Source organism: Macaca nemestrina, chromosome 7 (genome assembly GCF_043159975.1).
Source record: "Macaca nemestrina isolate mMacNem1 chromosome 7, mMacNem.hap1, whole genome shotgun sequence".
Lineage (NCBI taxonomy): Eukaryota > Metazoa > Chordata > Mammalia > Primates > Cercopithecidae > Macaca > Macaca nemestrina.
In genome coordinates, this window is record NC_092131.1 from 63,803,628 (window position 1) to 63,817,773 (window position 14,146).

The 14,146-nt window shown below is 33.1% G+C and overlaps 1 long non-coding RNA gene across 1 annotated transcript in view; it reads left to right on the forward strand.

Annotated features, from left to right (window-relative positions):
* LOC105481915 (uncharacterized) overlaps positions 1–14,146 on the forward strand; it is a 428,534-nt gene that overhangs the window by 241,652 nt on the left and 172,736 nt on the right. Inside the window, exon 7 of the long non-coding RNA XR_011625914.1 lies at positions 1,171–1,234. This is a non-coding gene — a long non-coding RNA (uncharacterized lncRNA). The remainder of the gene's footprint in view (positions 1–1,170; positions 1,235–14,146) is intronic.

Genomic DNA, 14,146 nt, shown 5'->3' on the forward strand with positions numbered 1-14,146 from the left:
AATTCCACATGAGATTTGCATAGGGACACAAATCCAAACCATATCACACCTCTCTCAGTGTTGTTAGACTTACACACCCTCAAATTCATTTGTTAAGAAATACCAAAAATGAACGCAGATTTTGAGGAAAATAGAAACCTCAAAATGTAAGCATTAATTTTAAAGCTGCTTAATAATTATATCTACATGTGATGGAGTAATTGGATTGTACATGCTTAGGAAAGATTAGACAAAAATATAAATATTTTTAAAAGAGATTATGAGAAAAATCATGAATCCTTTTATATTTCTTTTCAATAGCAGATGAAATTTATGTTGATTTTACTGTATGTCTATGATAACACTTCTTTGATTTTTCAATTTTTACTTTTTGCTTTATTTTAGAATTTATTTTTAGATAGTTCATATATGTTTTTGCTCTACAAAATAAATAAACATATTTGTTAAATTATATTATTTAGTTACGAGGTTTTATTTCTGGTAGATACAAGATATACTTCTAAAAGGCAAAAAGGAGAAGCATTTAATTTAACCTTAAGTTGTTTTGCCTTTTTAATTTTTTGTTAAGGGTTTGCAGGGAAAAAAACTCAGTCGTATTGACTTTTGATCACCTGCCCTTGGAAATGAAAATGATGCTAAGTTTCTTCTTATTTCCTATTCTCTTCCCTGTTGAGTAGTTATGCTTAAGAATCAGTTTTACTAATGGAAGAATGGAATTTAGTAGTTGCAAAAGATATCTTAGGAGAGCAATTTGGCAATTGTGAAAAGTGAAATGGGATCTTACTTGTCAGGTTTAGAATTAAAACAACAATGATAGCCACCAAATCAAACACATTTTATGGGTTGTGGGAGTAAGGATGAACTTCGCTAAATCACTGACTGGTCAAGTGTTACAGGCATAATGTGATTCAAGCCACAGCAGAGACATTCTGGTGACTTTGCTTTGTACATATTCTCATGCCCTTTTTTCTCTTGTGTGTGTCTCTTTTACGTTGCTTTTCCCATTAGATATAAACCTATAGGAGGAGTTTTCCTGTTGTCACTATTGAATCCCAGAACTGACATCTGACATGTCCTTCACATTTAGGTCTGATTGCAAATGTTATATACTCAATGCCTAAACAAAGTTTGTCTCACCATGGCTATTCAACTTCTGTTTTAATTTTTTAGATAATGCGGAATGAATAAGAGAGACAGCAGGTGAAAATGGATGCCAACTATGAACTACATGCAGGTAGGGAAGACTTCCCAGAGGAGGTAAAGTGAGAGCAAAGAGCACAATAAAACGAAGCCACAAGCTGCGTGGGGACATAATGGAAGAGTGTTCTTGGGCAGTAGGAATAGCAAGATCCTCATCTCCAGGGTGAAGTCTGAATGGTGTGTTTGAGAAACACCAAGGAAGCAAAGAGCAAAAGCAGTGATGGCAGAAGGTGACATAGGAGAGGCTGACAGGGCCCAGGCATATTAAGGGCCCATGTAGACTTCTGTAAAATCCTTTGGGTTTTACTCTAGGTAAAGTGAGAGCCCATCAAGGGAGTTTGAAAAAGCAGTGGCTTGCTTACATTTCTATTTTAAAAGAGAACTCTGAAAATACGGCGAACAAAATGTAATGAAATTCTACCTCATAAAACCTGAGATACAGCAATAGTAGAGCTTAGAAGTAAAAGTATGTAAAGTTTAAAAACAGGCAAAAGTAAACGGAAGCAAAAAAAGCCAGGAAAGCAGTTGCATATTGGCATGATGACTGGGAATTCTGGGATGCTAGGAGTGTTCTGTTTCTTGATTTGGGTGCCGGTTATACTAGCATATTTATTTTGCATACAGTTCTACACTTAGGATTTCTGCACATTTCTTCATGTGAACAACAGAAACCTTTTTTTTTTTTTAAATAATTTAAGAATAGCCAAATCAGACTGAAGAAAAATGCAACAGAGGATTTGCTTTATAAGATATTGAGACAATATAAATATATAAACAATAGTGTGATATTGGCACAGAGAGAAACAAATACACAGAAGGAAAAGAATAGAGAACTCAGTTTCTCACAAATAGAAACCTGAAATATATGGTTGACTTGTACAAAATCATAATTTCTGGATAGATTAAGGTCTTGCATCTAGACATTAACACCATAAAATTATGAAACATTTAAAGAAAATATAGACTAGCTTCAATGATCTTAAAGCACAACGTGGTTTTTTATGTATGATTAAAAGTCATAAATCATTAAGGGATGCAAATTGGCAAAATCAATGAAATTAAATTTATGAACATCTGTTTATCAAAAGATACTCATTTCATAAGAAGAAAGGTAAGCCACAGATAGGAAAAAAATATTGCAAAACATGTAGCAGATAAAAGACTAGCATCTCAAATGTATAAAGAACCCTTATGAATCAATAAATAATAAACCAAAAAGAAGACTACAATAAATATTTAATAGAAAAGCAAAAACAAAAGGTCAGTAAACATATGAAAATATTCACAACGCTATTAGAATTTGGAGAAATGCTAATGGAAACTACAATGAAATTCAATCTCACATCCTTCCAATTGGCAAAAATTAAATGTGTGTGTATGTGCCTGTATTGTCTGTTGCTACTAAGTAGTGGTGAAGATGCAAATTGCTAGTAACGTTTTCACATAGTGCCAGTTGAAGTATAAATTTGTCTAACTACTTGGGAAAATAAGTTGGCATTACCTACTAAAGTGTGAATATGACAATGTTCTACGATCCAGAAATTCTTTTATAGGCCTAGCAATACACATTGACATACACGTCAAGAGACATATATGGATGAATTTATTTATGTGTGTATTATAAATGAACCTAGATAAAAGACCAGAATGTGGACAGTAAAAACAGATGCATGTGTGTATGTGATTGGCTGGTTGTGGGGTAGGGGTGTGGATACCCAACTCAAAACATGGAGTTAATTGAAAGTCAAATACAGAGTGAACAAATTCCTACCTGCCTTTTCCTTTTTGCGCCCAAAACACTGGTAATTAGGCAGTCAGCCTTATACTTCTCTAATAAAAGTTTAGAATTTTTTTTTTTTGGGAAAAAGAGACCCAGATGTATTGATAGATTGAATGTATGTATTTTTAAGTCCAATTACAATGTACATACTTTTACTTCTAAACTTCACTATTGCTGTATCTCAGGTTTTATTAGGTATAATTTCATTAGATTTTTTCTCTGTATTTTCTAATTTAAACTATAATCTCTTATTTAACCCATAGATTACTTAGAATTGTGAGGTTTAAAAAATATATCTTTATAAATGCATTGAGTATTTTTTAGTCATATTGTTATTATTAACTTTTAAAGTCTTTCATTGTATTTTAATGTCCTGATTGTGGCCAGTTCAATAAATGTTACATGAGTACATGAAAAGAGTATGTACCATTGTCTAAATTTGTGTTTATTTGTTCTGTGTGGTCTATAATACATTTTTTTTCTTTTTTGTTACTTTCTTAATTTCTTCTATTATAATCGTGTTTTGATTTTATTTACCTTAATTTTTTTTTTTTTTTTTTACCTTTACTAATTTTGAAGTTATAGACTTTATTTATATGCTTGTAGTTACGGTAGCTCCAAGCTTTATCTCCTGGTTTTTGACGCTCTTGAGGTCAATTGAGTCTCAGGTTCTAAGCCAGATTTGGAAGATCCCCTCAGAGAAACTGTCTGCTTGGATGTTCTCTGTTTGTTTTGTAATCTTGCTGCTTCATTCCCTCCCTCCTTCAATTGTTTTTCTCATCCATGTTTTAAAAAAGTATTTTAAACTTTATCATACTATTTGTACATTTAAAAACTATTTTTATACTTAGTTTCCCAGGTTGTTGAAAATTTTAGAAAATTAACTAAAAAATAAAATTCTGGCATTTCAAGTAATTTGGGAGCATTTTAGGAAGTGGACGTACAGACTCAGACATTCTGAGACATTTAGTTAACTGGTTCTATCTTTTTCTGCTTCCTCAGTGGTTCTCAGATAATTCTAGTGATTTCTCTAGTTTAATCCTCATAGTCAGAATTATATGACGTACTGAGATTCTTGAGTTCATTTCTGAGATCTTAGAGTAATGGCAGAAGGAAAAGAATATGCACTCTTTTCTGATAGCTCTTGGTTTAAATAATAGTTTTTTCACTTGCTAGTTGTGTGACTTTCTGTACAGCACTTAACTTCTTTTGGCCTCAGTTTCTGCTTTAGAAAATGAGCATCCTATTATTCAAATAAAATGTTAAAACAAATATTAATCTTAATTTTAATCAATAATGTATGTCTGCCATTGTCATCCCTTTGTCCCTTCAGATTTATTTCCTATTCTTCTCAACTCTCCTCTCTCATCTGGGAGGCCCACTTTTATGAACTACACTCAACATACCACTCCAGAGGACATACAGTATTATGTAAATAGCCTAGCATAGTGACTGAAATAAGAGAGGTGCTCTTTAAATATTTGTTGAAGAAAGAATGAACTTTAAATTATTCCTAACTATTATTATTGAAACCAAAGACATTTACAAAGTTAAGATCCAACAGTAGTAATGACATGAATATGACATGGTGTTAAACCATGTTTGAAACCCTATAGTAATCATTTTTCATGCACAATAGCAGGGATCGGCAAACTATGGCTTACAGTATACATCTGCTCTGTCATTTGTTCCTGTAAGTAAAACATAGCCACCTTCATTTTTTTGCATGTTTTCTGTAGCTGCTTTCATGCTACAACAGCAGCATTGAGTCACCGTGGCTGAGGCTATACAGCTCACATAGCAGAAAATATTAACTAGTTGGCCTTTTTCCAAAAAAAATTTTTGTTTATAGCATTTAATCTTCACAGTGACTCCATGAAGTATATACAATTTCATTACCTTTTCTCACATGAGGAAACTGAGACAGAAATATTAATTAGCTCGTATATGCTATTGCAGAAAAGATTCAAGACCATTTTAATTATTTTAAGACAATCAATTATGCATTTCCCCAATGTATTTAGATGTCTTGACTAAATTGTCCATTCTTTATGTATAAAAATCTAAAGAGGAAAATAGACCTATTAATTTAGACATTATGGATCAAAAGGGAAAAGAGAAAAATTGTACCAATTTTTAATTCTTTTCTTCTGCCCTCAGTCCAAGGGAAATATTTCTTATCATTGGATATCTTTCTCAGGAAAGATGTGGTAGGATGTGGTGGTCATGACTTGAAGGATTTAAGGCTTCTATTTTGGGTCACTTACTTAGCTGCTCTAGGGCATTCTTGAGGTTCTCAGTTGACCATGGTTTGAATTAGTGATATTTTCAATTAACTGTGGGTTTATTGGAATATAATTCCATTATAAATCTAGAAGTATCATATTTTATTAATATATAAAACCAACAATTTTATTGCTATCAATAATAATATAAAGGAGTACAATATATAACAAGGAGGTATCTATTAAAGTGATGTTTATAGCTATTATCATTGCTATAATTATTATCCAGCAGTAGTGGTAATAGTAGTAGTAATGGTATAATACACATTCACCACCACCACAACTGTTTTATATATATGCTATTGGCTGAACACTCACTGCAATAACCAATCTAATTAGTGCAGTTTAACTTCCACAGCTCCTCAGTTATATATCCTGATAGATAAATATCTCTCATAGTCTGAACAAACCTTATTCTTCACCACTGTGCATGTATGATGTATTTTTTTCTTTTTCAATAGATGCTAGAAGACAACAGGGATGCTCCCAACTCCTTAAATAGTTAAATCAATTATCACTGTCTCTGTGAAAACTTTACCATCTTCTCCAGGCTTTTGAAGATTACATTGAAAAATCTCTTATCTGTGATTACATTGAATTTAAAAAATATCTCTCAGATGGTTATACTAAAAGCCCAGACTTCACCACCATACAATATATCTATTTAACAAATTACACTTGTACCCCTTAAATTTATACAAATAATTCAATTAATTAAAATATAACAGAATGATTGATATATTGTATTACAATTACTTGAAAACTGTAGTGAGTACTCATTGAGTATAGACAGTCTTCAATTTCTGTGTTTATTTTCAGGAATTATTACGTTGCCTAATAAATTGTACTTGGTGTTCAATAAATGTTTGATGAATAAATGGATGGATTATTTAATGAATGAATGGGAATAGAAATATGATGAAAGTTGATCAATGGATATGGACTAAAGTATTACTAACTGGAGACATCAGCTAGGACATTTCTGGACTTAATGAAAAGGAGATGAGTGATACCACATATTTCACATATATATTTAACATTTTAAGAAACAAATACAATATATTGTTTTAAATAATTTTAGAGTTATATAATTATAAAATATTTAGCTTCTAGATTTGCTTCTCAGAAATACTGCCTGTATTAGAGTTTCAAAAATACTAGATCATACATTATCTTCTGCTTAAGTTTCATTTAATTTAGTTGCTGTTTTTAATTTTGAAAATATACAGGGAAACATTAACAAAGAGTCTGTAGGGTTTACTGGAGAAAATATTTAGGAAAGCAAGTGCTGTAGTAAAGAAGAAACAAGAACAAGAGGGAAGAGGTAAACATTTTATCTGTCAACTTCATTCAATGTGCATTAAAAACACTTTCATCTGCTTGTGGCTGTAAAAGTCCCCTCGATGCTACTAAGCTGTCTGTTATTAGTGATCTGGTATTGCTTGCTTCAGCTAATTAGTAATATCTCGTATATATTCAAAGCATATTATGGTGTTTACCCTGATATTGGTTGACACATAATAAAGAGAAAAATTTTAAAATATTTAACATGAAATATGAGTGTATTAAATTTTAAACAATTTTAGTTTTTACAAATAAGTGTAAGAGATGCACTTAGCGGCAATGCACTGCATCTCCACAAGTGAAAAGTTTTGAATAGTTTTGGTATTGACCAAGATGGCTTTAACATTTCCCTCCGCTTGACTAAACTTTAGACCAGTTTCTTCCCGATTATAGGCTTCTGACTTCCCTTTTCTTACTTGAGAAAACTTGCAATTGTAAATTATTCTTCTGCCCTTTGAGATGTAAATCTTCTATAACCCAACACTTTCTCTAGGACCTGAGAGCCATCCCTTTTAAACATAATCTCAAGAAGTATAAGGCTCTTATCTTCCAGCTTTTGTGGGGGAGTGGGAGCCTAACTTCTTTATGTGTCAATTAGCAAACATCTATGGCCTAGTCACATTGACCAACCTCTCCTCTAGTGTCCTTTAGGATGTTTCCATTAGCTCACCTCAGGTGCTTAAAAATTTTCCCACGTTTTGTTCCAGTGGAAATATCTCTCCCTTTATTGCAATAATACTGACCCAAATTGTAATATTTTTAATAAAGTCTTTCTAGAATGTTTAACAAAAATATCTGGTCCAATTTCTCTTTGACAGTATAGAATTCAAATAAATGTTATAAATAACAAGTTTATTTGTATTAATCATCCTCACAACTAATGACTTTTTATTTGAATTGATACAATATTGGTTGCTACTGTTATTTAGCCCAGTCTTCAGATTTTCCTTTTTTTTTTAGGGGGTGGGGAGTAGGCCCCTGTGCTGGTTAATTTCTGTGTCAACTTAAGGGGCCCAGACATTTGGTCAAACATTATTCTGGGTGTGTATGTGATGGTGCTTCTTGATGAGACTAACATTTGAATGGATAGACTAAGTAAAGCAGATTGCTGTCCCTAATGTGGGTGGACCTTGTGCAATCCATTGAAGACCCGAGGAGAGCAGAAGGGCTGAGTAAGAGGAAACTCTTTCTACCTAAGTACTTGAACTCACATTAGTCTTTTCCTGCCTTCAGACATGAACTGAAACACTGTCTTTTTTTGGATCTTGAGCCTGTTCGCTCCTACTGAAACTTATACCATCAACTCTCCTGGTTCTCAGGCCTTCAGACTCTTACTGAAGCTATATTAGCAGCTCTTCAAGGTCTCCAGTTTACCAACTGCAGATCTTGGGACTCTTTAGCCATCATAATTACATGAGCCATGCATCTTTAAAGGAGAATTTGCAGGAGATGGAGCTTTAAATGTTGGGCCCTTTTTACTCTGGAGACAAATGTAATTATGTCAGTCTAAACTTTGGTGAGTGACAGGAAGGTAACCGTAAATATTCATGTCATTTATAGACTCTTAGGAATCACCTCTCAATTTTCCTTTCTAGCACTGATAACCAACTGAAAATAGGTAGAAATTGGAGACATGAATCCAATTAACTTTCCCAATGAATTTTGGCAACAGTTTTTAAGTAAATGATGGTGATGTTATAAAAAGTTAATGAATTATTGAGAGAGTTGCTTGACTCATGCAAAATTCTCCATAACCTACATTTTATACGGAAAACTAAATGAAAGAAGGGAGGTTCATTTTAAAAAGTTTCGTTCAGTGTGATACCTCCTTAGTATCTCCTGCACTAAAGCTGTAAATTACAAAGTTAGATTTACCTATTCCCTCTTTTCATCCCAATTCAGTATTTTTCCTACTAAAAAAATAGAAAATATTCCAAGCTGAAAAGACTCTGGGTATTTCCATCATGTTTGTTCTAAAACCAAACTTAAACTACCATTCGATTTGAGTTAGGCAATGATTATTGTGACATAAGACATTACCTAAGAAATAATATTATGCTAGAACTTGCTGATGTCTTAGGTCAAGGCAAAAGTTACTAATCACTTAGTAATACACAGATTTTTAAATAGCTATTGCATTCCTGATATAAGATAAAAAGCACATGATATAGTCCAGATATTTTTATTTCTCGTCTTATTATAGTTGCCTTAAAAAAGAATTTTTTTGTAATTATGAAAAAAACCAAACTTCTTTTTCTAAAGTGTTCTTTTTCATATCTGCTCTTTTCTTTCACTATGTTTTTTTTTCCCTTTATTCTTTAATTCTATTAAAATATGTTTGTGCATCTACTAAAAGTATTCACCTAAGGACCATGGGGAATGTAAATTTTGTGAAGACACTCTATTTTTGTCCTCCACAGGCACACAGTTTTGTGAGGAACTATGCAGATAAGTGAAGCACAAAGCCAAATGAAATTATTTTTATTCTGGAGTTACAAAATACAAATGAAGAAAGGTAGCCATACTGTAATCACATAGAGGAATCCATAAATGTATGTGGAGAAAGGGATGGAGTAGAAGTATACTTTTCTCTACACATCAATTAGGATAGACTTCTGTGGGTTACAGAAACCTCTAAATAGGGGCTTAAACAAATAGGAGATTTCGTTTTCCTTTTACATGACAGTAATCTGCAAATGAGTATTCCAGGACCAATGTAACAACCTGTATTAGTCCATTCTCACACTGCTATAAAGAATACCACTCAAGACTGGGTAATTTATAAAGGAAAGAGATTTAATTAACTCACAGTTTTGCATGGCTGGAAAGGCCTCGGGAAACTTGCAATCATTGCAGAAGGGGAAGCAGGCATGTCTTACATAGTGGCAGGTGAGAGAAGTGAGATACAAGCACCGGAAAAATTGCCACGTTTACAACCATCAGATCTCATTTGTTTCACTATCACAAGAACAGCATGGGGTAAACTGCCCACATAATCCAATCTCTTCTTTCCCAGAACACGTGGGGATTACAGGTCCCTCCCTGGACACATAGGGATTACAATTTGAGATGAGATTTGCATGGGGACACAGAGCCAAACCATCTCCCAACCCAATACTTCCTTAAAGGAACCAAGTGCTTTCTGTCTTTATGTTCCATCGTTCTTAGTGACAAATGCTCTGCTACAGGTACAACATATTTCAGGCAATAAGAAGGAAGAAAAAAGAAGGCTTGACACTCTTGTACATCTACTTATGGCTTACTAGAAAATGCTGTCACACTGCCCCACCTAGCAGCACAGGTATCTAGTATTTTCATTTTCTAGGCATTGGATTAGGTAAGAAAAAGAGAAAGGGATTGGAATGTGTATGGAATAAGACAACTTATATTAGTTGCAATAATTCAAATGTTTGACTACTAGAACCACCCAGAATTGTAAAGAAAGTGATACTACTTTCTCTATTTGTAGATGATGTATTATGTTTCTGGAAAACCCAAAAGAAATAAAAAAAGAACTGCAAGCAACATACATTAAAAAATGATGTAAAATGGCCATAGACTTAAGTGTCATAGCTATATCTATAACATTTTCAGACAAAAAGAGGAGAAAATTGTTGAGACATTAGAGTATGCAAAGATTAACTGAATCAGATACAAAAAGCATGAATTAGAAAATAAAAAATGGTAAATTAAACTTTATTAAAATGGGAAATTTGCTCTTCAAAAGACATCATTAAGAAAATAAAAAGACAAGCAACAGTGGGAGAAGTTTTTGCAGTGTATACATCTCACAAAGAATGTTTAAGCAGAATATATAAAGAGTTCTTATACTTTAATAATATTCTCTCTATAAAAACTTCGTAAATTATTTTAGAGATGGGGTCTCACTATGTTGCTCAGGTTGGTCTCAAACTCCTGGCTTAAAGCTATCCTCTTGCCTCAGCCTTTTGAGTAGCTGGGATTACAGGAATGAGCCACCACATCCAAGAGCCACCACATCCAGCTCGTTCAGTAATATTCTTGAATGGCCTGCATGGACAGATACTTAAAAACATACAAGTACAGGTATATGCATATAAACATGTAGATATAATATTCAATATATTTAACAACCAGATTGGTAGATGCACTGACCAATCAGAATTGACACTGACTTTGGGACTAAAGAAGTTCCATAAGCCTCTGTTTTGATAGGCTACTAGATCCAAGATTGTGGAGAAATATTTTGGGATCCCTGGGAAGAACTGGGATTGGAGGATTGGAGGAGACGCTTGGGTAACCTGAGCAACAGGTACTTACCAAATTATATAGATATTTTACAAACTGTAGAGTCATACCAATGCATATCACCTGCATATTATAATGCTATTTATGAAGTTTATTTTAGTGATTAATTTGTATATTAACCCTGTACCAATTCCACAATGTATTAGTTACTATATTTTATAGCAAATTTTGTCAGTCAAGACTCCTAATTTTATTTTATTTAGAACATTATTTTGTATTTTTAAGCAGGTTTTTTTTTCTAGTTTAATTTGAGAATCAACTTGTTACGATTCTTAAAACTCTTTATTCTGAATTTGTTTGTAATTGTATTGAATTTGAGAAAAGTTAACAACTAAAATATAAGTCTTTGCATCAAAAAATATATGTATCTTCACTTGTTTATACACTATGGTGAAAACTGAATAACCATTTTTGTTAGTTACAGAGTAGCATAACTCACTTAATGAATAGCTGTCTGACATTACAGTCCAAAGTATCTTGATTTTACTTTCAATAATCAAGTTCTTATAACTGTATAAAATATATTTTTAGCCTCCCCAGTAGGTCACTGACTCCCTCTAGGATCCTGCTGTGCCCTTGTCCTTCAGAATCTTCTATAAGATTTTTCCTGAAGCGTTTCAACATAGAACTCATTACCCAGTTTATATTCTGGATATGTATATATATTTTATATTTGGAAATATCTTATATAATTCCCAAAGATAGAATTTTTAGCAGTTGAGGTTTCCTTTGATTTGGTAATGTAATTGTCACTCTATGTCACTTAGAATATTTTGGATTTTGTCATGCTCAGCAATGAATTTCCTTTCATAGATTTTCTTTGTATCCTGGCAGCTTTTACTCCTTTGTAGATTTTGAATGGTTAGAAGACAGGGCAAAGAAGGCTACTTTACACATAAAGATACTTTAATTAGCTGCACAAATACATTTAACTTATTTTATTCTTGAATTATATACTTCTTAAGGCCATAAAATGAGTCTAATTCAAATTTCCCAGAGTGCCATGGTGTCCAGCATAGGTATTTTGTGACTGGCAGGTGGTTGTATTTATCTAGGAAATAAAAGACAAAGAACACCTGTTGCACATTTGCTGTGTGTCAGTTTGCTAAGTACTTCATATGAATTTTCTCATTTTACTTTTTCAACAAACCACTGAGGTTATGCTATTATTGCTATTTTACATATGTGGAAGATGAGACTCAGAGAAATTATGAAAGTTGCTAAAATTCTCAGAATTGAAGAATTGTGGATCTATGCATCAAATCTAGGCAGATTGATGTCGAAAGTTCATTTTGAAATGAACAGTTAGGTCTTCAAGATGCTTGTTAGTGAATTCAAGCCAAGTTTATGGTTTTCCTTATATGTGCTTCTTATCAGATCCTCCATGTTGAGGTATATAAGGTTCTGGTCAGGTAATTAGGAGAACTGAGGCTGAGATGAGCTCTGCTGCTAATGAACCGTGAAACCATAACCATTATTTTCTTGTTCTTTCTAACAGAAATTATTTACATACGTAAAATACTTTGTGATCTACAGGATGCATTTGCATATATTACTTGGGTAATTGTTATGGTGGGCAGAAAAAATTATCTCCTCTGCCCTCCTTCCGCCCATCACCAAAGATGGCAACATCCTAGTCCCCAGAAATGGTGAATATGTTGTGTTAAATGGAAAGGGGAAATTAAGGCTGCTGGTGGTATTAAGGTTGCTAATTAGTTGAGATGGGGATCTTGGGATAATAAGAATAGTCTGGTTTATCCAGGTGGGACCAATGTAATCACAGGGATTTCTATAAGGGAGAGAAGGAGGTAGGAGAGTCAGTGTGAAAGTGTAAAGGAGAGTGTTAGAAGCCAAGAAATGCAAGCAGCCTCTGGAAGCTGATGATGACCAGGAAACAGATTTCTCCCTCGTGTCTTCAGAAGGAACTTAGGCCTGCCAGCACCTTGATTTTACTCGAGAGTGACCCGTTTTAGACTTCTGAAACCCTACCTCCACAACTGTAAGAAAATGAATTTTTATTGTTTTAATTCACCAAGTCTGTGGTAATTTGTTATAATGGGAGTGGTGAGCTAATACAAGTATCATTACAAACCTGCATCTTAGATACCATTATCACTGTATTGTAGATGTGCAAACGAGGTCCAGAGTGAAAAATGACATGCTTAAAGAAAGCCATTAAATACTGATTAAGAAATTAGCTCAGGTGTTTTGGCCACAAATCCATGGCACTTTTTACATAAAATGAGGGGGTTGGATGACATACTGTCTAAAGTCTTTCTAGTTCTAACACTCAATGATTTAAAGTGTCAAATGAAATCGCAGACTAAAATGTGAGAATTTATTGGCTGTGTACTTCTTGGTTCTCGGGAGCATTTCTAAAGCAAAAAGGTTTTGGCATCTTTTTGCTGCATTGCAAAATAGATGTTTTTCTTCTAGTGTAAGCCTTGTGGCCTTTGCTCCTAGCTCTGAAGTTTAGCTTCTTGGATTCTTTGACACACATAACTAAAGTAGTTTTCTCCTGTGCCTTTTAAGGATTTACTAACAGTTCACTAAACTGGCTTTTTGCTGACAGCAACTGATTTTATACCTGACCTGTTTCTTGAATGAAACTTGTCTTTTCAACAGTTCAAAACATTTTAAATAAATAGGGTTAAATTTGGCATCTGTTTTGAAACAAATTACAATTTCTTTGACATGTTAACTAATATATGTATTTATATAATGATGAAAATATATACACTATTAAAATATATTAAAATGTTTTATTTCTAAATATTACTTGTAAAAGACAGTTTTGTATTTTCAAAGTATTGAATAGGATTTAGAGATGTGTGTACAAAAATGATCCATAATTGCACTGACAGGATAATCTCTGGTGAACTTGAAGAAAAAAATAGAAATAATATATGCACATGGTTAGAAAATGCAAATGGAATAGAATGGTGTAAAATGGAAGAAAAGGGAAATGATTTTTATGTGACCAGTTGAGTTTATGTGTATAACTATCACTTATCTCATCTGTCCCTTCCAAAAAGCTTACATCCTGACTCTAAGCATCATTTGGGATCCACTTTGCATAGAATCCAGAGAGTAGATTCAAAAATTGCATTAAGTAAACTTTAATCTCAAACTGTATAAGTAAAGCAACAAATAAATTTGAGAATGACTGAACTTGGAAAAAATGAAAACAATGCACAATTTAGTATGTATAGGTAAGAGGAACTGCAAATGTTATTTTATTTTTCAGACT